This window comes from Balaenoptera ricei, chromosome 10 (genome assembly GCF_028023285.1).
Source record: "Balaenoptera ricei isolate mBalRic1 chromosome 10, mBalRic1.hap2, whole genome shotgun sequence".
Taxonomy (NCBI): domain Eukaryota; kingdom Metazoa; phylum Chordata; class Mammalia; order Artiodactyla; family Balaenopteridae; genus Balaenoptera; species Balaenoptera ricei.
Window position 1 is genome coordinate 64008012 of NC_082648.1, and position 25257 is coordinate 64033268.

The following is a 25257-nucleotide window of genomic DNA, read 5'->3' on the forward strand; positions in this document are numbered from 1 at the left end:
AATACCAGCCAGCAACGTTAAGATGGTAAAGGAAAAACTGTATCTCCCTTCCACAGCATTTAGAAAAGTGTTTGTTTGTTTTTAATCACTGTTATAGACGTCCTTTTCACTAGGCTTGTGCAGCTTAGAAAATGCAAGTCACATTTAATGAAGGCAGGAAACTTTGCCACAAATAAATGAAGAATAAAGAAACCAGTGTGCCATGGGTGTGAATTCTTAGAAAATATCTAAAAATTACAAGAGATCGTGGAGCCTTGATTTGTCCCATCTCCTGGAGGTTCACACAGGAGAAAGGAGGAGGTATTTCAAGCAGAAAGACATTAGCACAGGGTGTTCTCAGTTTGGCACCTACTGTGACTGTCCCCTTTCTCCTGCCCTGGGGCTCCCCTGACACATCCTCGAGGTGCTGTCGTTTCCCATTCCTGGGAGAGGAGTCCTGATTTCCCTGATTCTTTCTCTCCAGCTTGGTTTTAGTGCCAGTCAAGGACAATCCCTATGAGAAAACTGTCACGTCTACTCAGACAGTCTCAAAAGAGTGCCAACCTGACTGCGGGTTCTCCCCACCCTCTTTCCACCCCTGCTTGTGAATTCTGGTCAGAATGGTACATATTTTGATGGGGGTAAAAAGAAGGGATCCTAGCAGAAATACGGGCTGCATTCCTTCTCCCCCCAAGTTTTGTCTGCTAAACGTTAGTCTGAAATCTGGTAAAGAGAATAAAACAAAGAACAAGATGAGACACGCAGAGTGCAGCTGCACTTCTTTGTTTTCAAGTCACAGATTTAAAAGAAAGATAAACAAAAAAACCTCTCTGACGAAAGAGATTCCTGCAGACTTAAAAGGACTCACTGGATTCCCTCCCTGCTGCTATCCAAGGGCTTCCCAACCTGATGCTTCTCAACAACAGAGGTTGCAGGAGCCAATTTTCCTGGTCCTGAGCCTCTTCTCTTCTTACTGTCTGTCTTTTGTTTACTTTGCTGTTTTTAGGGCCACAATCGTTTAAATTCCCCAGATTTTCTACATGTAGACCATAAAGTTGAGTGACACAAAACTGAATAAGGAAAGAAAGTAAAAACCAGATTATCAGATGAAAGTTCAGGGTTGTCTGTGGATTCAATATATTCCTGAATACGTAAAAATTTTTAACTTTTTGTCAAAATTGATAAAATATTTATGTAATCACTGTCTCCTAAGGCTACATTCAAGAGTGGGTGCACGATGTGTGTGGCAATTTTCAAGGCCCTCAAGCTGCCTCCTTTATCCCCAATGTGACTAACATATTCTTGGTGGTGCAGGGAATTGAACTGTGTCCCCTCCAAACAAGTCCTGACCCATGGTACCTGTGAATATGACTTTATCTGGAAAAAGGGTCTTTGCAGATATAATTAATTAGGTTATGGATCTCGAGATGAGATCACCCTGGATTGAGGATGGGCCCTAAATTCAATGACGTGTCCTTATAAGAGACAGAAATGGGGAAGACACAAAGAGGCATGGGGAGAAGACCATGTGAAGACAGAGGCAGAGACTGAAATCATGTGCCTACAAGCCAAACATCACTGGCAGCCACCAGAAGCTGCCAGAGAGAGAGAGACATGGAATCCACTCTCCTTCAGAATCTCCAGAAGAAACAGCCCTGCCCACACCTTGATTTTGGACTTCTGGCCTCCTAAACTATGAGAGAACAAATTTCTGTTGTTTAAGTTGTCTAGTTTGCAATAATTTGTTACGGCAGCCCTAAGAAACTAATACAGTCGGTAATTCTTGGTATTTCTCATTGTTTGAGCTTACTTTCTACACCCAGAACTGCTGCTATAATTTCATTATAACAGGAGTCGGCATATTTTTCTGTAAAGAGCAAAATAGTAAATACTTTAGGCTTTATGTGACATACAGTCTCTATCACAGCTACTCAGCTCTGCCGTTGCAGTTCAAAACTAGCCATAGACAATATGTAAATGAATGGACATGACTGTGTTCCAATAAAACTTTGTTTACAAAAGCAGATGGTGGGCCAGATTTGGTCCATACCATCGTTTGCTGACCCCTGCGTTATATGATGTTCTCACCTGAGATCCTGGTGCCTCATCTCTTGGCCGTCCTCCTAGAGTCCTCTCTATGTCATTTCTCCCAGAAGCACTAGGAGGTCTTCATGCAAAAAGACTTCACGTGGATTGTTTTGAATCCCCAAATTCTCTGATGTAGATTTGCTTTTAGTTCCCACTCTCACCACTGGTTAGTTTAAAATAATCATCTGGCCCAATTTATCTCCCATCTCTCAGTTTTAAAAATTCCAGTCATGGAATACCATTTTACCTTTTTTCTTACTTCCTACAGACTCATTTTCATAGTGGATTTGTGAAACTAGTGATGGCAGCATTCGTGACTGTCATTTGATTGTGTTGCGCATTGTCAGCTGATAGAGAGAGTGCTTCGAAGTCTGTGGGTGGCTTCAAACGCTTGGGGGCAAGCAGCCTCACAGTTCTACACTGCCAAATGAAGGAAATCACAGGAAAAGAAAGAAGAGGCTGTTTACTGTATGTAACTTGTATTATAAGATCAAGCACAATAGGAGGGAAGGGGAGAGAGACAAAGACAGACTGATTCTTCCCAAACAATAAATGACTATTTACAGGAGGCAGGAAATATAAGCTGAGGGGGGAAGGAGGCAAAACAAACAGAAAAGAATTTTGTACTAGTAAATCAAAATCAGTCTGTAAAGGACAGTGGAGCTTTACGCTACAAGTGTTAAGGTGAGAGAAGATTTACTTAGATTCAGAAAGAAATATTGGGGTTGAAAATGAAAAGGAAACCGGAAAACTTCATGAAAAACCTGAGACAAATAGGCTCTGATCTGGACCTTTTGCCCCCTCTTCTACTGACTAGTTTAGCCCCATAGTTAGTTTTCCACGGCTGCTGTAACAAACTACCACAAACTTGGTGATTTAAAACAGGAATTTATTCTCTCCCAGTTCTGAAGGCCAGAAGTCTGAAATGAATATCACTGGGCTGAAATCAAGGTGTCAGCAGGGCTGTCCTCCCTTCAGAGGCTCTAAGGGAGAGTCTCTTCCTTGCCTCTTTCCGTTCTGGTGGCTAATGGTGTTCCTTGACTTGTGGTCACATCACTGCAACCTCTGCCTTTGCAGTCACACTGCCTCCTCTTCCATCTGCCTTCCTCTCTTCTATCTGTGTCAAATCTCCCTCTGCCTCCATCTTACAAGGACCTATGCAAATAATCCAGGATAATCTCCCCATCTCAAAATCCTTAATCACATTTGCAGAGACTTTTTGGCCCTACAAGGCCAAAGGCCATATAAGGTAACATTCACAGGCTCCTGGGATTAGGATGTGGATGTCTTTTGGGGGGCCATATATCAGCAGTCTACAGCCCCCAACTTTATACCCAACAACAAAGAAAAGCAGTGCAGCTCATAGACTCAGCTTCCTCAGAGGGCAGTTTGGGCAGCTCCTTGAGCAGGGTGATGGGGTGGGGAGCAGAAGATTTATGCAGTATTTCAACCACATTTACTATTTCAGCCTCTCCTCATAGATTGGCTCCCCAGACATCCACAGGGCTGACCTTTTTTTAATCAGGCTCTGCAGGAGACAGTGATTATGAAAATGACCTTAAAAATGCAAAGGGTGGGTCATATTTTAAATAGACAGAAACCCAGGAAATTTTTCTACAATTAACATTTTCCCAAGAAAAAAAATATTTCTAAATATGGACACAGGAGAATCTGGACTCTTGGGATGGGGCCCATTGTACTGATACATACCCACCCACTTCCTCTCGATTTAAACACACTTATAAAATCATACAAAACCAGTCCTGGGACATTTCCACCTGAATATCCTGTCACATGCACCTCAAACTCATTACGTCCAAGACAGGGCACGATGCCTCCCAACCCCAGCATGATCTTCCTTATCCATTGTCATAGTTTTGTGGTTTTTTTTTTTAATTGAAGTATAGTTGACTTCCAATCTTGTGTTGGTTCCATTGTTATAGTTTGAGAGCAGCTGTGTTTACCTGAGATGGATGAGCTTCAGAACTGGAAGCACCATGAACTGTATGCAAATGTTTGGATATATATGCATCTGTGCCTTTTTCGGGAGAGGATTCCCTAGTCTTCAACACCTTCTCCACGGAATATTTGATCTCAAAAGGGAAATGAAAGTCTGCCCTGGTGTGACCCTCAGCCAGGTCTACATAAACATTTGCTGCATAGCCTTACGCATTCTCAGTAGAGAATACCCGCTGCTTGGTTTTTGTACGCATCTGTCATAATTTTGTTGTCACAGATTTGCAGGACAGCTGGTTGGGGCTTATTGTTCAGTGAGTCACTGTAAAACAAATTCTGCCACCACTCGCTTCCCCCTAAATAGGGCTACACGTTCAGGATCCAGTGTAAAAGTAAAGTTTTGACCTCTTTGAACAACAAGTAAGGAAGAGACCATAGCGAGTACTTTTTCTGTGTCTAAGGGTTATTTTGATATGCCAGCCTGCACCTACTAGACCTTCACATTCTTGGAATGCTTGCCTTCATCTTTCCCAACTTTGCCTAATCTATCCTTCAGGTCTCAATTTATCTGTTCCTTTCCCCAGAGAAGGCTTCCGTGATTAACACCCCTGGGAAAAGACCATAGACTCACATTGCGAAATATGGATCTTGTTGCTTACTGAGTATCTTTATGCAGGAAAGGGAATTGACCACCAGCTGGAAACTGGTGGCTGTCACTTCGGTCTTAATTCTTGGATTAACCCAACGTTGCCCTCCAACCCCAGCCCTTCCCAGCATTGCTTTGGTATCCACAGGGAGGGTAGGGCTTGTGCTCAGCAGCAAACAAGCTTCAATAGGCTATTACATTTTGGAAAAGAGATTTAAATGAACGTTTTAAAAACAAGGAGAGTCACAGTTCTTCTTTGGAAAACCAAGGATGACAAAGGAGACTATGTCCTTGGTTATGATGAAAACGGTTATGATGAAAGTTTAAGGGAATAAAACATTAAAATTTTTTTCAATGAATTTTTTAATTTTTAGAAAATATAACAGGGGCTTCCCTGGCGGCACAGTGGTTAGGAATCCACCTGCCAATGCAGGGGACACAGGTTCGAGCCCTGGTCCGGGAAGATCCCACATGCCGCAGAGCAACTAAGCCCGTGCGCCACAACTACTGAGCCCATGTGCCACAACTACTGAGCCCGTGTGCCACAACTACTGAAGCCTGTGCGCCTAGAGCCCGTGCTCCGAAAAAAAGAGAAGCCTCCGCAATGAGAAGCCCGGGCACCGCAACGAAGAGTAGCCCATGCTCGCTGCAACTAGAGAAAGCCTGCACACAGCAATGAAGACCCAACGCGGCCAAAAGTAAAATAAATAAAATGTTTACAAAAAAAAATATTAAAAAAGAAAATATAACAATATTCTATTGATTTTTTTTTAAAAAAGCTAGTTTTCCCTTCAAATATGTACACTCCTATCTGTCCATATTTTTTGTGGCGTTATCACAATTACAATTAAATATAACATTTGTATACTTTTATGTTTAATGACTCTTTTTTGCATTTGCCCATAAGCTCTGCAAGGGAAAAGGCTGTCTGTCTTGTTCATTGCTTAGCAAGGTCATGCACATAGTCGATACCAAAAAGATATTTGATACACGAATGGATTGATTAATTAGTTAGTTAATTAATATAGAAGTGTGGTTTTGTCTTTTTTCCAATGAGAACAATCCTTTGACCATAGCAGTTAATTGTCATACAGGATATGACTCTCAAAATCGGTTCTCTCAACCTCAGCAAAACCAACATTTGGGGCAGGATCATTCTTTGCTGTGAGGGCTGTCCTGTGCACTGTGTGATGTTTGGCAGCCTCACTGGCCTCTCCCTACTGGATGCCAGTAGCACCGCCCTCCCTAAGTTGTGAGCACCAAAAGTGTTTCCAGACATTGCCACATGTCCCCTAGGGCTAAAACCGCCCCCAGCCCCACCCCAGGTGAAAACCACTGCTTAAAGGAAGAAGAAAATCACGAGCCGTAGTTCTGAATCCGGGACAAGAGTCCTCTGGCAGGATAAAGAGGAGGAAAAGGAGGCCATGGCTGAACGCCCTAAAAGCTGTGCATCTGAGACGATATTGGCCTGGGCATCCCCCCCGCCCTCCTCCATTTACTGTAATAAACCTGTAATCCAAAAAACCCTTGGTTTTTATATTTTACTGTGTTTCTCTTTTATTACCTCTCAGTTTCTTACTGAAAATACCTTTTGAAAAATTCCCACTTTATCTCAAACTAAGAAAAAGAGGAATTTTATTTTATTTTATTTTTGTAATTCAGCTGGACAGTTACCTGAGGCTGAGACAGACGGGAACCTAGAAAAGATCACAGAACTGGGTCAGCTGGGATGTGGCTCCCAATAGACCTGGGCCACTCCACCCACAGAGCTTCTGACAGCTCCCTCCAGACAAGCAGCAAAGCACATGGAAAGGTGGCAGGAGCTACTGAGGGTCAAGTTTTTCAGAGGGGAGGTGCCAGAAATTGCTTCGTGATCTGAGTTTTGTGTTTTCCCAGTTCTGGGTCTTTCTAAATAAAACATGAGAAATGGGGAGTTTAGAAGAAATAATGGTTTCTGATGAAAAGGGAAGAAATATTTTTGCTTTAAAAATTAATTACAGGATGGTGGTGTGCTGAATTGGGCGATTGGGATTGACATGTATACACTGATGTGTATAAAACTGATGCCTAATAAGAACCTGCAGTATAAAAAAACAAACAAAACAACTAATACTAAACTTTCATTGGGTTATTTGTATGGAAACATGTTAATATAAATGTTTCAGACATTACATGAAATTTCTAAAAATCTTATATTTGTATTTGTATGGAAATATGTATGGAAATATGTTAATATAAATGTTTCAGACATTACATGAAATTTCTAAAAATCATATTTGTATTTGTATGGAAATATGTATGGAAATATGTTAATATAAATGTTTCAGACATTACATGAAATTTCTAAAAATCTTATATTTGTACTTGTATGGAAATATGTATGGAAATATGTTAATATAAATGTTTCAGACATTAAAAAAAAAAAAAAAAAAAAAATTAATTACAGGGGCTTCCCTGGTGGCGCAGCAGTTAAGAATCCGCTTGCCAATGCAGGGGACACTGGTTCAAGCCCTGGTCCAGGAAGATCCCACATGCCGCGGAGCAACTAAGCCCATGCACCACAATTACTGAGCCTGTGCTCTAGAGCCCGTGAGCCACAACTACTGAGCCCACGTGCCACAACTACTGAGCCTGCACTCTAGAGCCCGCGAGCCACAACTACTGAGCCCACGTGCCACAACTACTGAGCCCATGTGCCACAATTACTGAAGCCCACGTGCCTAGAGCCCATGCTCTGCAACAAGAGAAGCCACCACAATGAGAAGCCTGCGCACCTCAATGAAGAGTAGCCCCTGCTCTCAGCAACTAGAGAAAAACCCGCGCTCAGCAATGAAGACCCAACGCAGCCAAAAAAAAAAAAAAAAAAAAAAAATTAATTACAGCTACTTCTGCATCCTGGGGGAACTGGGGAACTGAAGAATTCATCTCTGTAGGAAACTTGGTCATTTATTGAGAAATATATGAGGAATGAAGTTGCAAAATGAACACAAACTAAAACTCAAATGTACAAAGACCATGTAACTTTAAAATTTTCTGTCATAGACGTAATCCTCATGAGTTTCCATCCTGCTGGGTAGCAGCCAATTTGGGGGTGCGGTGAGCACATCAACTTTTCTAATTAATGGTACTTTTTTTTTTTAAATTAATGGTACATTTGACTGAAAATATTCTGTGAGGACTAAACATTCTATCAAATAAAGTTTAACTCCCTATCGGAGCTGGATTGTTCCTTTCCCTTTCCCCATTATGGCTCTAAGGTGTAGACAAGACTCACATCTTGTCAGCACTGGGGAGATGGGGCTGGGGCTGGAGTGGTGTCTGTCTTTCTGCCGTCTCCACTGCAGGCCCCCCGGCGCTGTCCTTGGGTGTGTGCTGGTTGGTACCCACTAAGGTGGGTGTGAGTCAGGGTCCTTCGGAGCGTCCCACAGGTGGCGGCGGCTAACATCTGCAACTGACAAACTCATCTCTGTCTTTTCTCTTAGCTTGGTTAAGGTCACCCTTGGCACTCAGCCTACCTCACACCTCTGCTGGTTGCTACAGAGCCACTGGAAGTCTAGCCACGAATCTCAGTTGTTCCCCATCCCACCTTGAGTTCCCAGCCTCAGGGTTTCCTTGCCTCAACTACACACAGTGACATCTTGTAGCAAGTTCCCCAGCCTGAACCTCATCTACTTTCAGCAGCTCCCTGAGGGCATTTGAGAACCTCTAGATTCCTCACAAGCCATACACAGACCCCAAGGAGTCAAGATCTCTACCTCAGCTGTCTCTGCACATCTCCCTGTTCTGCAAAACACCTGTGCATTCCATTCCATCCACCCCCAGGGAACTGGATACCACCCTGCATGGCAGTCTCCCTCAAGGGTTCCAATTAAGAAAAGGACAAGGGGCTTCCCTGGTGGCGCAGTGGTTGAGAATCTGCCTGCCAATGCAGGGGACACGGGTTCGAGCCCTGGTCTGGGAAGATCCCACATGCCGCGGAGCGACTAGGCCCGTGAGCCACAATTACTGAGCCTGCACGTCTGGAGCCTGTGCTCTGCAAAAAAGAGAGGCCGCGATAGTGAGAGGCCCGCGCAGCGCGATGAAGAGTGGCCCCCGCTTGCCGCAATTAGAGAAAGCCCTCGCACAGAAACGAAGACCCAACACAGCCATAAATAAATAAATTAAAAAAAAAAAAAAAAGAAAAGGACAAAACCCGTTTTGCTATCTGCTCTCTGGTACTGATTTGATGACCTCCGTCCTCTAGGACTTTAGCCTGGAAAGAACACAAGTGTCTCACAACTTCCTTTTACCACCTGTCCCACAAACTTTATCTCCTTTCCTCTTCCCATAATCCTTTAGGGTCAGGAGGTGGGCTTCCCACAACGTCACTTCCCAGTCCTCCTACCCCTTTGTAGCAGGTACTTTTCTTACCCTCAGTTCTCTCTCCCTGGAATAATACTTTCATTTTAGCCCCCTGGATTCTGCTCTTGATATGTTAATGATAGTTTATGGAATTTAGAAATCATTTCCTCTCTTGACAAAGACTGGTTTTTAAGACTATTGCTGCACTTCTGACAGCTCTGGAAGTCAAAAGCTGAATATCATTCCCCCTTCTTCGTTGCCTTCCTACCGCTACAATCCTCATCCACCCCAAGGCAAGCAGACAGCTCCGGCAGAACAGAGGCGAGGCCATGTATAAAAATCATGAGAGAGAAAAGTGGAAGTTGTTATATTCATAAGAAAAAGAATAAAATCAATTCTTGTCATTTCCATGTCACACATGAATGGGCCTTTAGGTGTGAAAGACAAGGTCCAGGGTCAGTACTGTGGCGTGGGGAAGATGAGATAAGGTTCAGCACGATAAAGTCAACACGCTTCTCTCTGGGGTGAGGAGATTGTTCTAATGGAAAATGACTTCTGGACTCATCTGGAGGGAGATAAAAAGTAAAACGTGTGTAAGAGAGGAAATGAAAGGAAACTAGAGAGTTAGGACAATCCTCAATAAGTTGGCAGGAGGACTGGCCTGGGGGAGAGGGATGGCTGCCCGCTGGGCACTCCCTGTGGGAGTGGAGGCTCAAGACTGGAGGAATAGGGGTGTCTGATGTCTGACTTCCCATCCTTTTGCTCCCCATTACCACCCTTGTGATAGTATTACCTTAGAGAAGGTACAGCTATGGGCCTGTTTGGGGAAGAAGTAGACCCAAAAGGAATGGAGAGTTGGTAATAAAGTGACCAGAAGCAATTGAGAAGAATCTGGGAGTTTGGGGTGAGAGCCGATAGGCTACAACAAGGACAGATATCTTCCCTACTTCCAACACCAATCTGGGTACTTCCAAGTCTATATGAAGGGCTTGAGTTTTTTTAGGTTAAATATGAGTGTGGTAGATTAAAAATGGCCACCTAGGGCTTCCCTGGTGGCACAGTGGTTAAGAATCCGCCTGCCAATGCAGGGGACACGGGTTCGAGCCCTGGTCCGGTAAGATCCCACATGCCGCGGAGCAGCTAAGCCCGTGTGCCACAACTACTGAGCCTGCGCTCTAGAGCCCACGAACCACTACTGAGCCTGCGTGCCACAACTACTGAAGCCCGCGCGCCTAGAGCCGGTGCTCCACAACAAGAGAAGCCACTGCAATGAGAAGCCTGCGCACCGCAACGAAGAGTGGCCCCCGCTCGCCGTAACTAGAGAAAGCCCGTGTGCAGCAATGAAGACCCAACACAGCCCCAAATAAATAAATAAATAAATTTTAAATAAATAAAGAAAAGTTTCTTTCAAACTGTGCAAAAAGATGATTGGCTTAAAAAAAGATTTTAAGTGATTAAAAAAAAAAAAAAAAAAAATGGCCGCCTACTCTTTGTCACTCCCCACACTGAAAAATGGCATTTATTTCCCACAATCTCAAATTTGGTCTGGCCCTGTGACTGCTTTAACCAAGAGAATGTGGTGGTAGTGATGCTGTGCCCATCCGGACCTAAGTCTTAAAAAGCCTGAAGCTTATGCTTTTTAGATGCTGTGTCATCACATACCTATTGTAGAGGGGGGAAAAAATCTCTTTCCTTCTACCCTCCTACATTCTCTTTACCTCAGCAGGAAGCACCCTCTCTGATAAAAGACAGATTAACAGGAGAAAAACAAACAGAAGTTTATTAACATGTGTATCATGTGTACACATGAGAGCCCTCAGAGGTGAGGAACTCAAAGGAGTGGTTAAAACCTGGGCTTATACGGTATCTTAGTAAAGGAACAATAAATTTTGTAGAGAAGTGACAGGACAAAGGAAATAAAAGAGCGCTTGAGTGCTCCTGACTCTGACTTCTGCACTTTCAGAAGCACTTAGGGGAAAAAAAAATAATTAATGTTTGTACAAAAATGTCACAGAAAGACAAAGGGAAAGGGAACATTTCAAAGAGGTGGGAAATGTGTGGCCATCTGGGTGGTCCAGCTGAAAGAGGAAAAACAAAGTTCATGTCAAGTTGTGCTTTGGGAAGCTCTTGGAGAAACGGAAAGAAATGATGCGACCTCAGGCTCCTGCCTTGAGTGCCCCCTCTCTTTATCCAGGGCTCTAATGTAGGTAATTGCTTTGTGTTTTCTCCCCTTTCTTCTGAAGTTCCTAACTCAGCTCATGGCTTCTTCACTGTTGGTCAAAATTAAATCCAAAATAGCAACTCCCTTTGTCATTTCTACATTAATGGGAAGATGAAATTCTAGGAAAATGTTTAACCATTTTCAAAAGACTTCTCATATAGTACCCTCAAAAGAATTTCATCATCTTTATTTTACTTGCTAGAAAATCAAGGTTAATAGAGGTTAATTTATCAAATGTCACACAATACATCTGAAATTAAATCTGTTCACCTTTATGGTCCATTAAGTTAACTACCATGATACTCTGACTTTCAAGGATTTGATGCATTGTTCTTAATTGAACCTGGGATCTAGCAATTCTTCTGGATAGCTTGGCCAGCATTTGCTGTCTGATTCCAGAATACAACTTCTATTTCCTACTCCTTATGGAACTGTCTTTAGTATCCTCCCACAACTATATCATTTTTGCTTTCTCTCTACTTTTATCCTTATCCAAATGTTCTCCACTGTACTCCCACCTAACAGTTATGGGCTTCCACATATGTGGATATCATCTTGACATACTGCATTAATCTCTCTCCCCTCCATCCTAGCCTGTTTCCTTTGACAAATTATGCCCATTTATGGCCAAGTCTGCTTATGATGATTCTACTTAACTTTATGATACCTATTGGGTATATTTCCTTTCCTATACTGAAGCCTCAGATTCACCTAGTTTTTGCCTCTGCTCTGCTGTCTCTCCCACTCCAGCCCCTTCAAATAAAGCAGATTACCCACCAAGTCTGCCATGGCTTTGAGTAAAACCTTGATGGAATTCATCCTCACTGTGCTGATTGCCAGATCCATTGCCCTTATTATTTCCTAGTTCTTTGGGCCCTGGACCTAGTTCCTGTTTTCCTCCCAGCCCTGTTGGTTGGTGGCTTGCTGTTGCTCTCCCAATTTTATCTATGTCTATACTAATGAATGCTTTATTGAAACATCTGATAATGAGAATTGCCATAAATTATGTATCTACTATGTGTCAGCCTTTGGGCTAAGTATTTTACATGGATTATTGCATTTACTCCTGTAGGGGAGGAAAAATAATTTTCTCTCTACTCTTCTAAGTTCTCTCCTTGGAACCCTGTAACAAGAGAGAGATTAACAAAAGAAAACCAAACAGAAGTTTATTAACATGTATACTTCATGTATACATGGGAGATGCCCAAGAAAAAACGAATAACTCTCAGTGGTGGTTTAGAATTCAGGCTTAAATATCATCTTCAGCTAAAGACAAATGAGAGAAGGGTATGGGAGAGGCCAGTTATAGGGAGGTGACCAGGAAAAGTATAGTAAACAAAAGTAAGGTTTGCTATGCAGACTTAAATTGGTGCCTTCTCCATGGATGAGTTTCTTGTGATTTAGTCATGTTTCTCTTCTGGTACAGAGAAGGAGATAACCTTACAAATGGGGATTTCCTTACAGATGTAAATTTCCCTTACAAAAGGGTAACTTCTGTGTTTTCAGAGCTTCTCTTATGTCTGCTGTTTCTCAAGATAATCCTTATGCCAAAGAGGCATATGTTGGGGTGGCATATTCTGCCACCCTTTACTTCTCATGAGAAACCTACAGTGTGTTTTTATTTCCTTCATTTTCCAGGAAGAAGAAACAGAAGCAGTAATCAGTGTTATGAAACATCCTTTATATTGTAATTAAAACTCTTATCTGGATACCTGGCATTACGCTGGTTCTTTACCTTTACTCTTTCGTTTGGTCTTCACTACAGTCCTGCAAGTTATCTAAGCATTTTCGTCTACTTTTTCAGAGGAGGAACCTGAAGTTTCGGGAGGTTAGGCACCCTACGAAGCAGGACTAGATTTATACCCAAGTCTCCTCTGGAGCGATACTGGCCTGCTTGCTGCACCCACTTCAGGACTTGTGTCCTAGCTGTTCCCTCTGTGTGAACACTCTTCCCCCTTATCCATGTGGCGCCCTCACCTCCTCCATGTATTTCACATGTTGAAATGTCACTTTCTCAGTGAGGCCTTCTAACCCTCCTATTATAAGTACACCCCACTCACTGTTGTCTCTCACCCCTTCCTCACTTGCTTTTTCTCCATGGCACTTACACTTTCCAACATATCACATATTTTCATTAACAAAATGCAAGTTCCAAGATGGCAGGACTGTCAGTTTTATTCACTAGTACATGCACTGTCTAGATAAATACGTGTTGAGTGAATGGATGGATGAATAAATCTCTGTCTAATTCCAAATCTCATTCCCTTTCACCACAATGTACTCAGATCCTTTGCATCCACCGTAGCTTCTTTTTGCCTCTGGGATACTTTATAATGCTAAAGAATTTTTTAAAAGAAATGCCTAAATTCAGTATCATCTAGGAAAAGCAAAAACAAGCCCATTCTATCCTGAGCCAGGAAACTGTGCTAATAGCAGCCCTTGCTTTTATCCAAGAACATTTATTATGTATCTTCCTGTGTTTGATGCTCTGCTATGTACTAGGAAGAAAAAATTAAACCTCACTGTTTACATCTGGCTTCATCTCTCCCTTCAGTTGGCTGCTTACCGGGAGAGCCAGCCCTGGTGCAGGGGAACAAATGGACGACATGCTGCACATACAATACAGACCTGAATCACAAGTGGTTAGCAGCCGGTATTTGCAGGACAGTCAGAAGAAAAGCCACAGGAGTTTCATTAGTAGACAGAATGGGGCTTGCAGAAATCATCCAAAGAGAACTTTTCCATCCAAAAATCTTTCTCAAGGGCATATCACCGAGAAACTGTTTATTTTATACACAGCTTCCTCTAAAAATTTATGATTTGGTTCCTGGACACAAACATTTGACGGATGAAGTACAATGACCATAAAGCTAGAAGAAGAACTTTTGTCATCCCCTGTCTTTGAGAAGAACCCAGTTTTTATGATGCCATGCAGATCTCGAGCCTGATGCCAACTCTATTTTAAAACTCATTTCCTAATGACGTGATGCTGGTAATTGGGAAAATAGCCATCATTTAGCATTATTTAAGCACCCCAAGGAAGCGTGAAATTAGAGATTTTTAACTGCATCTACTCTGTTTATTACTTTTCTCTTCCATGCATATACTCCAAGTCTGTATATAACAAGACTATGTTATACAAACATTAAAAATGTAAACAACAGTAATCAAAACAGTATGGTACTGGCACAAAACAGACACATAGATCAATGGAACAGAACAGAGAGCCTAGGAATAAATCCATGTACCTATGGTCAATTAATCTATGACAACGGAGGCAAGAATATACAGTGTAGAAAAAAGACAGTCTCTTCAACGAGTGGTGCTGGGAAAACTGGACAGCTACATGTAAAACAATGAAATTAGAACATTACCACACACCATATACAAAAATAAACTCAAATGGATTGAAAACCTAAATGTAAGACCTGAAACCATAAAACTCCTAGAAAAGAACACAGGCAGAATACTCTTTGACATAATCCACAGCAATATTTTTTTGGATCTGTCTCCTAACGCAAAAGAAATAAAATTTTATTTTATTTATTTATTTACTTTATAAATTTATTTATTTATTTTTGGCTGTGTTAGGTCTTCGTTGCTGCACATGGGCTTTCTCTAGTTGTGGCGAGCAGGGGCTATTCTTCCTTGCGGTGCGCGGGCTTCTCACTGCGGTGGCTTCTCTTGTTGCAGAGCACGGGCTCCAGGTGTGCGGGCTTCAGTAGTTGTGGCACGCGGGCTTAGTTGCTCTGTGGCATGTGGGATCTTCCCGGACCAGAGCTCGAACCTGTGTCCTGCATTGGCAGGCGGATTCTTAACCATTGCGCAACCAGGGAAGTCCCGAAATAAAATTTTAAAATAAACAAATGGGATCTAATTAAACTTAAAACCTTTGCATAGCAAAGGAAACCATCAACAAAAACAAAAAGACAACCTACAGAATGGGAGAAAATATTTGCAAATGATATGACTGATAAGGGGTTAATATTCAAAAATATAAACAGCTCATACAACTCAATATTAAAAAAAAACAAAAACAAACAAACAAACCAGTCAAAAAACGGGCAGAAGATCTGATAGACATTTTTCCAAAGAAGACATACAGATGGCTAACAGGCACATGAAAAGATGTTCCATAGCACTAATTATTCAAGAATTGCAAATCAAAACAACAATGAAGGGGCTTCCCTGGTGGCGCAGTGGTTGAGAATCTGCCTGCCAAGGCAGGGAACACGGGTTCGAGCCCTGGTCTGGGAAGATCCCACATGCCACGGAGCAACTGGCCCGGTGAGCCACAATTACTGAGCCTGCGCGTCTGGAGCCTGTGCTCCGCAACGGGAGGGGCCGCGATAGTGAGAGGCCTGCGCACCGCGATGAAGAGTGGCCCCCGCTCGCCGCAACTAGAGGAAGCCCTCGCACAGAAACGAAGACCCAACACAGCCAAAAAGAAAAATAAATTAATTAATTAAAAAAAAAAACAACAACAATGAAATATCACCTCACACGTGTCAGACTGGTTATCAAAAAGTTTGCAAATAACAAATGTTGGTGAGGATGTGGAAAAAAAGGAATCCTCCTACACTGTTGGTGGGAATGTAAATTGGTACAGCCACCATGGAAAACAGTATGGAGGTTCCTTAAAAAACTAAAAATAGAATTACCATATGAGCCAGCAATTCCACTCCTAAGTACATATCAGGGGAAAAAATGAAAACACTAATTTGAAAAGATACATGTACTCCAATGATCATAGCAGCACTATTTACAATAGCTAAGATATGGAAGCAACCTAAATGCCCATCACAGACAAATGGATAAAGAAGATAAAGAAGTTGTGAAATACTGAAATTATGCCATTTGCAGCAACATAGATGCACCTACAGAATATTATGCTTAGTGAACTAAGTCAGACAGAGAAAGATAAATACTGTACAATATCACTTATATATGGAATCTTAAAAATGTTACAAATGAGTGTTTATGCAAAACAGGGACAGATTCACAGATATAGAAAACAAACTAGTGGTTACCAAAGGGGAGAGAGAAGGGAGGAGGGCAAATTAGGGGTATGGGATTAAGAGATACAAATTATCATGTATAAAACAGATAAGCAACAAGGATATATTGTATAGCACAAGGAATTACAGCCATTATCTTGTAATAACTTTTAATGAAGTATAATCTGTAAAAGTACTGAATCACTATGCTATACACCTGAAACTGAGACAGGCTGGGACCTAGGACCCTTTGCTACAGTGCTTGCACCTGGACAAACGTCTCTTCCAGCAACGAAATACAGAGAAACTATAAGGGACTAAAAATAACAGCCTGCATGCACAGTTGGGGCAAATTACGAACAAGATACAAAAAGACCAAAAACCCAGCAAAAGCAGGGCATCGGGAGCAAAAGCAGGGTGCTGCACACGCACCCTGCATACAGCACCACCAAGGGGGTGGGCAGACCACCTAAGTCACCCTTCCAACCCGACCCCCGGACCCACCCCTACCCTCACCCCATATAAGGAACCAGCTCACCGCCCCCTCAGCAAGAGAGGAACAAGGGAACCTGTTACTTGTTTTCACTCCCTCCTGCTGTAGCACCAGTCACAATAAAGCCTTGCTTGTATTTGTCTGGCCTCTTATCAATTTCTATTGATTAAGAAAGCCAAGAACCCTGGTGGGTAACAAAACTAGTATAATCTTGTAAATCCATGGTACTTCAGTAAACAAATGTAAACACATTAAAGTAACATAGACCCAGCTTGACTGCCAGCAAATCCAGCTAACACCACCAGAGCCACAAAGCCTTTTAGCTTAACACTAGTGCCATGAGATCAGTCATGTAAAAAGTTAAATTATGCCAATTAGCATCTTGTACACATAATTCTAATATTAATTGTACTAGATTTTAAGCCTCTTAGAACAAGGATATTTTTCTCATTTTTGTGTCCTATATAGCACCTGTTTCAATACCTGTTAAATATATCTTCTCCCTCCAATAGACTGTAGGCTTCATTAGAAGAGGGATTTTTTTTTTTTCTCTTATTTTAAACAGTGTACCCAGTTTCTAACATGTATTGGGCAAAAAATAACATTCAATACATTTTTTTTTTTTAACTTTATTTATTTATTTATTTATTTTTGGCTGCGTTGGGTCTTCGTTTCTGCGCGAGGGCTCTCTCCAGTTGCGGAGAGCGGGGGCCACTCTTCATCGCAGTGCGCGGGCCTCTCACTATCTCAGCCTCTCCCGTTGTGGAGCACAGGCTCCAGACGCGCAGGCTCAGCGGCCGTGGCTCACGGGCTTAGTTGCTCCGCGGCACGCGGGATCCTCCCACACCAGGGCTCGAACCCGGTTCCCCTGCATTAGCAGGCAGACTCCTAACCACTGCGCCACCAGGGAAGCCCTCAATACATTTTTTTTAGAAATTAAAAGAAAAAAAAAAGAAAAGAACATTGACTTGAATGAATCTGGACTCGTAAAAATTAAACATTTGGGTTCTTGTGATTTACCAGTAAAATAAATCATAAACAAAAAATCGTGGATTCAGATACTTTATTAAAAAGGTACTGACAGGTCTAAAGATAAAATTTTGAATCAGCTCTTGGAGGGGAGGGTGGTTTGGGGCAAGTCATTTATGTATTCCAAGCTTCATTTATTTATTTTTAAAAATATTTATTTATTTTATTTATTTGGTTGCACTGGGTCTTAGTTGCAGCAGGTGGGCTCCTTAGTTGTGGCTCGCCTGGCTCCTTTGTTGCAGCACGTGGGCTCCTTAGTTGTGGCATGAGAACTCTTAGTTGCGGCACGTGAACTCTTAGTTGTGGCATACATGTGAGATCTAGTTCCCTGATCAGGCATTGAACCCGGGCCCCCTGCAGTGGGACCGTGGAGTCTTAACCACTGCACCACCAGAGAAGTCCCCTGCGCTTTATTTTCCCTACTCCATCCTGATGAATCTCAGAAGAAAACAAAGATTGGGTTAGAAGATCATCTCTACAGTCTCTTCCAGCTCCAAATTCCTGTGATTACAATTTGTATAACCCAAAAGGATGTAGGTGTATGAGCAGATGCTGGCTCATTAACTGGAAGAGCCAAATGACTTTTTATGAAAATAAACCATAAACAAAGCCAGCTCCTAAATGGCCTCCCACAGTCCATCTCCTCATATTCACACGCTGTGTAGTCGCCAGTCAGATCTTACTACAGTTGGTCTGTTTGATCATTAGCATACAGCAGAAGTAACTGTCACTTTCTAGATTAGGTTATAAAAATAAAAGGTGAGAAATTGAAGCCTTGTGCCAACAGCAGTGTGAATGCATCTGGAAGTGGATTCTCCTCAAAGCCTCAGTCAAGCTTTCAGAAGATGGCAGCTTGACTGCAACTTCAAGAGCCAAAACCATTTGGCTAAGCTGTTCTTGGGTTCTGAACCCTTAGAAATTATATGAGATAATGTAAATATTTCTGTTGTCTTAAGTTGCTAAATTTTGGGGTAATCTGTTATGCAGTGATAGATATTTAATATACTTTTTCATCCCAAACTTCTCCCCCTGTCCTGGGGCACATGACTATGCTAATTCCACCATTCCTGGAAACTACGCAATTTGTTTGGCGTCATACACTTCATAAGAAGGATATAAGTTAGCGCCAGCATTTTCTTAGCCACCTGGTTTTAAAACTCAGCTACACTCAAGCCACAACTTAAAAAGAAAAAGAAAAAAAGCTACATTACTGCATGTAGCTGTGGTTTCATTATGATTTCCATCTCTTCTGTTTCAAGATCACACCTTGCCTTTGCCAAAATTCCCTTCTTTCATGGCTGTCCAATTGCTGCATTACTCCCTGTCATGCTTTCTTGTTTGGCCTTCCTATAACCCAACTGATTGCTTTAACAGAAACAGATTTCAGAGGGCTTGTTTCTCTTTCAGTACTTCTCCAAATCATATATTTGCTTTTTATTCTATGACAAAATGACCTTTAAGAACTTTGAAGACTGTTTTTATGTCTAAGAAATTTTAAAAATTAATATGTGTGAAATTCAACTGCTTTGTGCATTCAAATTCCCATCTTAGGAGGTAAGGTATACAAAGGTCTTCGAATATTTCCTGGCATATGTGTTCAATACAACTATTATTTCTATAGAAGTGCTGGTTGACATCCTATGATATAGACAAGGAAATGCTTAATGTAAGAAAGTGCTTAACACCTGGAGACCAAATGTGGACGAGATATCCGGTTAGGCTCTACAGTGGATGTCAAGTTCAGAATAGCTCCCTTAATTCTAATCAAGACCCCTCCACAGCAATGATTTCTCCATCATCTGCCATATAGAGTCATGAACAAAGTTGCTCTCTCTTAAATGCTTCCTGATATGCCAGAGAAAAGTCATTGTATAATGATAGAGCCAAAGTGACTCAAAAACCTCTGTGGACAGGAATGGTTATTAACACATCACTATGCCTTTGGGCAAACGCAGTTCTTAGATTTTAAACCTGCAAATTTCTGTCCCATGTCTGTAGGAAACCAGGTATACATCTTACCTAATATGCAAAGTATAGGCCTCAAACAGTATCTTACATCAAAGGTACACACAGACTGGCGATGCAGTCTGGTGAAGAATATAAATTCTGGTAAAACTAGGAATTACTAGACTTACACAAAGAAAGCACCAGCAAAGGCATAGTGCTTCCTCTTCCTCTGATATGGGATTGTGAGGGTAATGGGGGAGGAGAGAGAAGGGAGGCCATGGGGATCATGACCCTAAGGAGAACCACAATATCCTTACTCCACAGGAAAGACGGAAAAGAGGAATGAATACAAGGCAAGATGTTCTGTGCTTAGAGACTCACAAAAAGGCATAAGTGCTGCAAAAGAAGGTTTTGCTCCTAACTCACTTATACTTCTGGTCTCTTCGATCTAGACTTTTTGAGAAAAGGAATGGATTCATCAAGAAGAAATTTATTCCTAGCTTCTATTTCTAGATCTTAACAGCTAAAGCTAAAAGCTGATGAGTTTATAGCCATCGCAATTTTTCTTGCACCAAAGTCATAATACCCTAAAAGTAATTGTGCAGACAATTACTTGTGGGTCAGTGCTAAGGCCAGTTAAGGCTTTGGAAAATGATGCTTTCGTTTTCTTTCTTCCTTCTTTTTTTTTTTTTTTTTTCCTGGTGAATTCATTTTGAAGAACCAAAATTTATTTTCTTTTTTTCCCGTCTTTATTGAGGTATAACTGACAAATAAAAATTGTATATATTTAAGACATACAACTTGATGTTTCAACATATGTATACATTGTGAAATAATCATCACAATCAAGCTAACATAGGAAAATGATATTTTCAAATAAAATACATTTGAATTACAAACTATTCCCCCATGATTTTATAAAAGAAATGAAAGCAAGGTGTAAAAAATTTAAATTATGGCATATTAGGACAAGAAAAAGCAGTTACTTGGTGTTGTCTAGACAAGCATTCAGAGAACAGTGATAGTGTTATTTATTCTTATTTTGCCACCTATTGAGAGAAAGATATATCAATTTTCATGTTGTAAATAAGTTGCTGAAGGTGATTACGTTCCTATTTTTTTTTCAAGTGAAAAAGGAAATTAGAAATTTAGCAAAGGGCTCCCCTGGTGGCACAGTGGTTAAGAATCCACCTGCCAATGCAGGGGACACTGGTTCGAGCCCTGGTTCGGGAAGATCCCACATGCCGTGGAGCAACTAAGCTTGTGCGTCACACTACTGAGCCTGCACTCTAGAGCCTGCGAGCCACAACTACTGAAGCCCAGGCACCTAGAGCCTGTGCTCCACAACAAGAGAAGGCACCGCAATGAGAAGCCCGCGCACCACAACGAAGAGTAGCCCCCACTCACCGCAACTATAGAAAGCCCGTGTGCAGCAACGAAGACCCAATGCGGCTATAAATAAATTAATTAATTAAATAAATTTTTAAAAAAAGAAGAAATTTAGCGTAAAATATACATTATTGTATCTGGGCAGACCGTTGAGAGCAAAAGATCTCTTACAATCTCATTATAATGAAACTAATAATACCCCTGGCATTGAACTTAGGTGGTCACGTGTACCCCAAACACATGTAACTAATTTGACCCAATACCAGTTATCTTTTTTTTTTTTTTTTTTACCATAACAGCCACCCATAAACTTAGTAGATTAAAACTGCAAGCATTATTAAGCTGGTCTTGGCTGGGCTCACTCATGAGTGTGTGGTCAGCTGCTGGGTTAGGTAAGTGGCTCCGCTTCTGGGGATGGGCTTGTCCCTCAGCTGGGACAATTCATCTCTGCTCTACACGGTCACGTGACCTTGAGCTAGAGACCTAACCTCTCTGATCCTCTCTGCTGGATCATTCTCATTAAAACACAAATATGTTATTTCTCTCACTCCCAAACAGTGCACTTTCATTTCCAGCTATCCCACTCTCAGCTCATTTTTATAACAAAACTCTTTCAAAAAGGGGTCTATACTCACTGTCTTCAATTCCAGTCTTCCTGTTCTTGCTAAAATCTACTCCAAAAGGTTTTAGCCCACGCCACTCTGCTCAAACTGCTCTTGTCAAGGTCACCAATAACCTTTACATTGCTCAATCCAACGATCCATTCATTCCCCATCCCCATCTTACCTGAGCCATCAGCAGCATTTGACACGTATCATCACCCCCTTCTCCTTGAAACACTTCATTTTTCTGGCTTCCAGGCAGCATACACACCTGGTTGTCCTCCTACCTCACTAGCTTCTCCTTCCAGGTCTCCTTTGCTGGCTCCTTCTCATCTTCCTGATCTCTCAATATCAGAGCTCCTCCAAGCTCAGTCCTTGCCTTTTCCCCTCCCCTTCATCTTCCCTCCCCTCTTCTCTTCTCTGTCTGTACTGACTTCCTTGATCCCATCAGGTCTCCTAGTTTTAAGTATCATCAATAACTCCAAATTTATATCCCCATCCTGGACCTCTACCCAAAATTCAGACATTTATATCCAGCTGCCTACCAGATAGCTCCACTTGGATGTTATATAATCCTTTTGTTGTTGCAACAAATTATCACAAACCCAGTGGCTTGAAACAACACAAATTCATTACCTTACATTTCTGGAGGTCAGAAGTCCAACACGGGTCTCGCTGGTCTACAGTCAAGGTGTCAGCAGGGTGGCATTTCTTTCTAGAGGCTCTAAGGAGAGAATCCATTATCTTGCCTTTTCCAACTTTTAGAGACTGCTTGCATTCCTTTGCCCGTGGCGATTTCTGTCTTCAAAGCCAACAACTGCCAGTCAAATCTTTCTCACATTGCATCACTCTGACACTGACTCCTCTGTCTCCCTCTTCCACATTTAAAGACTTGTGATTACATTGAGCCCACCTGGATAATGCTAGCTTAAGGTCAGCTAATTAGCAACTTTAATTCCATCTGCTACCTTAACTCCTCTTTGCCATGTAACCAAACATAGTCACGGGTTCCAGGAATTAGGATCTGGATGACCCCTTTTAGGGAGCCATTGTCCTGCCTGCCACAGATGTCTTGTCATCATGTCAAACCTAACATATAGAAACTGAACTCCTGATCGTAGCAATCCTGCTCTTCTCTAAGTCTCCCCCAATGTCAGTCAATGCCAACCTCACCCTTCCAGTAAGTCAGGCCAAAAAGTTTGGAGTCATTCTTACTCTTCTTTCTATCTCATATCCAATCTATTAGCAAATCCTAGGGATTCCACCTTCAAAATATTCTCAGAATCTGATGATTCTCACCACCTCCAGCACAGCTACACTGGTTCAACCTCCTCTCATTACTCTCCATGTTATTGTTAATAGTCTCCAGAACCCCCAGCTTATTATAATTTGCCTCCTATCTCATCTCTCTGGTTCCTGCCCTAACCTACCAGCACCCCATCTACTGCCTGCCCACACACAGTCTATTCTTAATATAACATCCAGATGATATTTTTACAGCACAAGTCAGATCATATAATTTCTCTGCTCAAAACCTTCCAAAGGCTTCTCAGCTCCATAAAATTTAATGTCTGCAAAGCCCACGGAATCCAGCTATTTTTCTGACCTCTTCTATTCCTCCCCAAAATACTTGCTTCACTCCACCCAAGAGGGCCTCACTGCTTTGTCTGCTACACTGCAGGTACCTCCTTGGGGCTTTTGCACTTGGCAGTTTACTCTTTGTGGCATGATCTTCTCCCAGGGGCTTACCGGGTCTCTCTTTATCTCCCTCAATCTTTTGCTCAAAAGTCACCTTCTCAGTGAGGCTTTCACTGTCCATCATCCTTTACTTTAAGCTGCACATCCACACATGCACACAAACATACACAGAACCCTTTCCTTCCTTAATGCTTTACTTTTTTTGGTATCACTTACCACTTTCTAACTTACTATATAATTTATACATTTATAGTTTTTTTTTTCCTCTTACCACTAGATGGTAAATTCTATGAAGTCAGGGATGCTTAGATGTATTCCTAATTCTTAAGCCAGTATCAGATCATAGTAGAGACTCACTAAATATTAGTTGAATAAATGACTCTGCCTTAGTTTCTTTATCAGTAAAATGGAAATGATGGGAAGAGTAACTACATCATAGGGTTATTAGGAGAATTAAATAAGTTAATATATGAAAAGTGCTTATCCCAGAGCCTGGCACAGAGAAAGCACTAAATACGTGTCTGCTCTTATAATCTCTCTACAGTTTATACTGGCTCTTCTTTTGTTATTCAATGAGCAACCAAACACTACCACTCAAGACGTGACAACAAGGGAGTTTCTCAGTTTTCCTGGATATCTCCCATGTCTACAGGAGGGTCTTGGTGCTCCGGCCGCATGTCAGCCCTGTGCCTCTGAGGTGGGAGAGCTGAGTTCAGTACTTCATCCACCAGAGACCTCCCGGCTCCACATAATATCAAAGGGTGAAAGCTCTCCCAGAGATCTCCATCTCAACGCTAAGACCCAGCATCCACTAAACGACCAGCAAGCTACAGTGCAGGACACCCTATGCCAATCAACTAGCAAGACAAGAATACAACCTCACCCATTAGCAGAGAGGCTGCCTAATATCATAAGGTCACAGGCATCCCAAAACACACCACCGGATGTGGTCCTGCCCACTAGAAAGACAATATCCAGCCTCATCCACCAGAACACGGGCACCAGTCCCCTCCACCAGGAAGCCTACACAACCCACTGAACCAAGCTTAGCCACTGGGGGCAGACACCAAAAACAACGGGAACTACAAACCTGCAGCCTGCAAAAAGGAGACCCCAAACACAGTAAGTTAAGCAAAATGAGAGGAGAGAGAAAGACACAGCAGATGAGGAGCAAGGTAAAAACCCAGCAGACAAAACAAATGAAGAGGAAATAGGCAGTCTACCTGAAAAAGAATTCAGAGTAATGATAGTAAAGTTAATCCAAAATCTTGAAATAGAATGGAGAAAATACAAGAAACGTTTAACAAGGACCTAGAAGAATTAAAGAGCAAACAAACAATGATGAACAACACAATAAATGAAATTAAAAACTCTCTGGAAGGAATCAATAGCAGAATAACTGAGGCAGAAGAACGGATAAGTGACCTGGAAGATAAAATAGTGGAAATAACTACTGCAGAGGAGAATAAAGAAAAAAGAATGAAAAGAATTGAGGACAGTCTTACAGACCTCTGGGACAACATTAAACTCACCAACATTCGAATTATAGGGGTCTCAGAAGTAGAAGAGAAAAAGAAAGGGACTGAGAAAATATATGAAGAGATTATAGTTGAAAACTTCTCTAATACGGGAAAGGAAATAGTCAATCAAGTCCAGGGAGCACAGAGAGTACCATACAGGATAAATCCAAGGAGAAACATGCCAAGACACATATTAATGAAACTATCAAAAATTAAATACAAAGAACAAATATTAAAAGCAGCAAGGGAAAAACAACAAATAACATACAAGGGAATCCCCATAAGGTTAACAGCTTATCTTTCAGCAGAAACTCTGCAAGCCAAAAGGGAGTGGCAGGACATATTTAAAGT

At 41.8% G+C, this 25257-nt stretch overlaps 1 protein-coding gene across 2 annotated transcripts in view; it reads right to left on the minus strand.

Annotated features, from left to right (window-relative positions):
* The window catches only part of BBS10 (Bardet-Biedl syndrome 10), a 179663-nt gene that overhangs the window by 60961 nt on the left and 93445 nt on the right, over positions 1-25257 (minus strand). Inside the window, exon 4 of one of the 2 annotated variants that reach the window (XR_009505214.1) lies at positions 9538-9575. The exons of the other annotated variant lie outside the window; for it this stretch is intronic. The gene's annotated coding sequence lies outside the window, so the exon portion shown is untranslated. Of the gene's footprint in view, positions 1-9537; positions 9576-25257 lie in introns of those variants that run through there. 2 annotated transcript variants of the gene reach the window in all.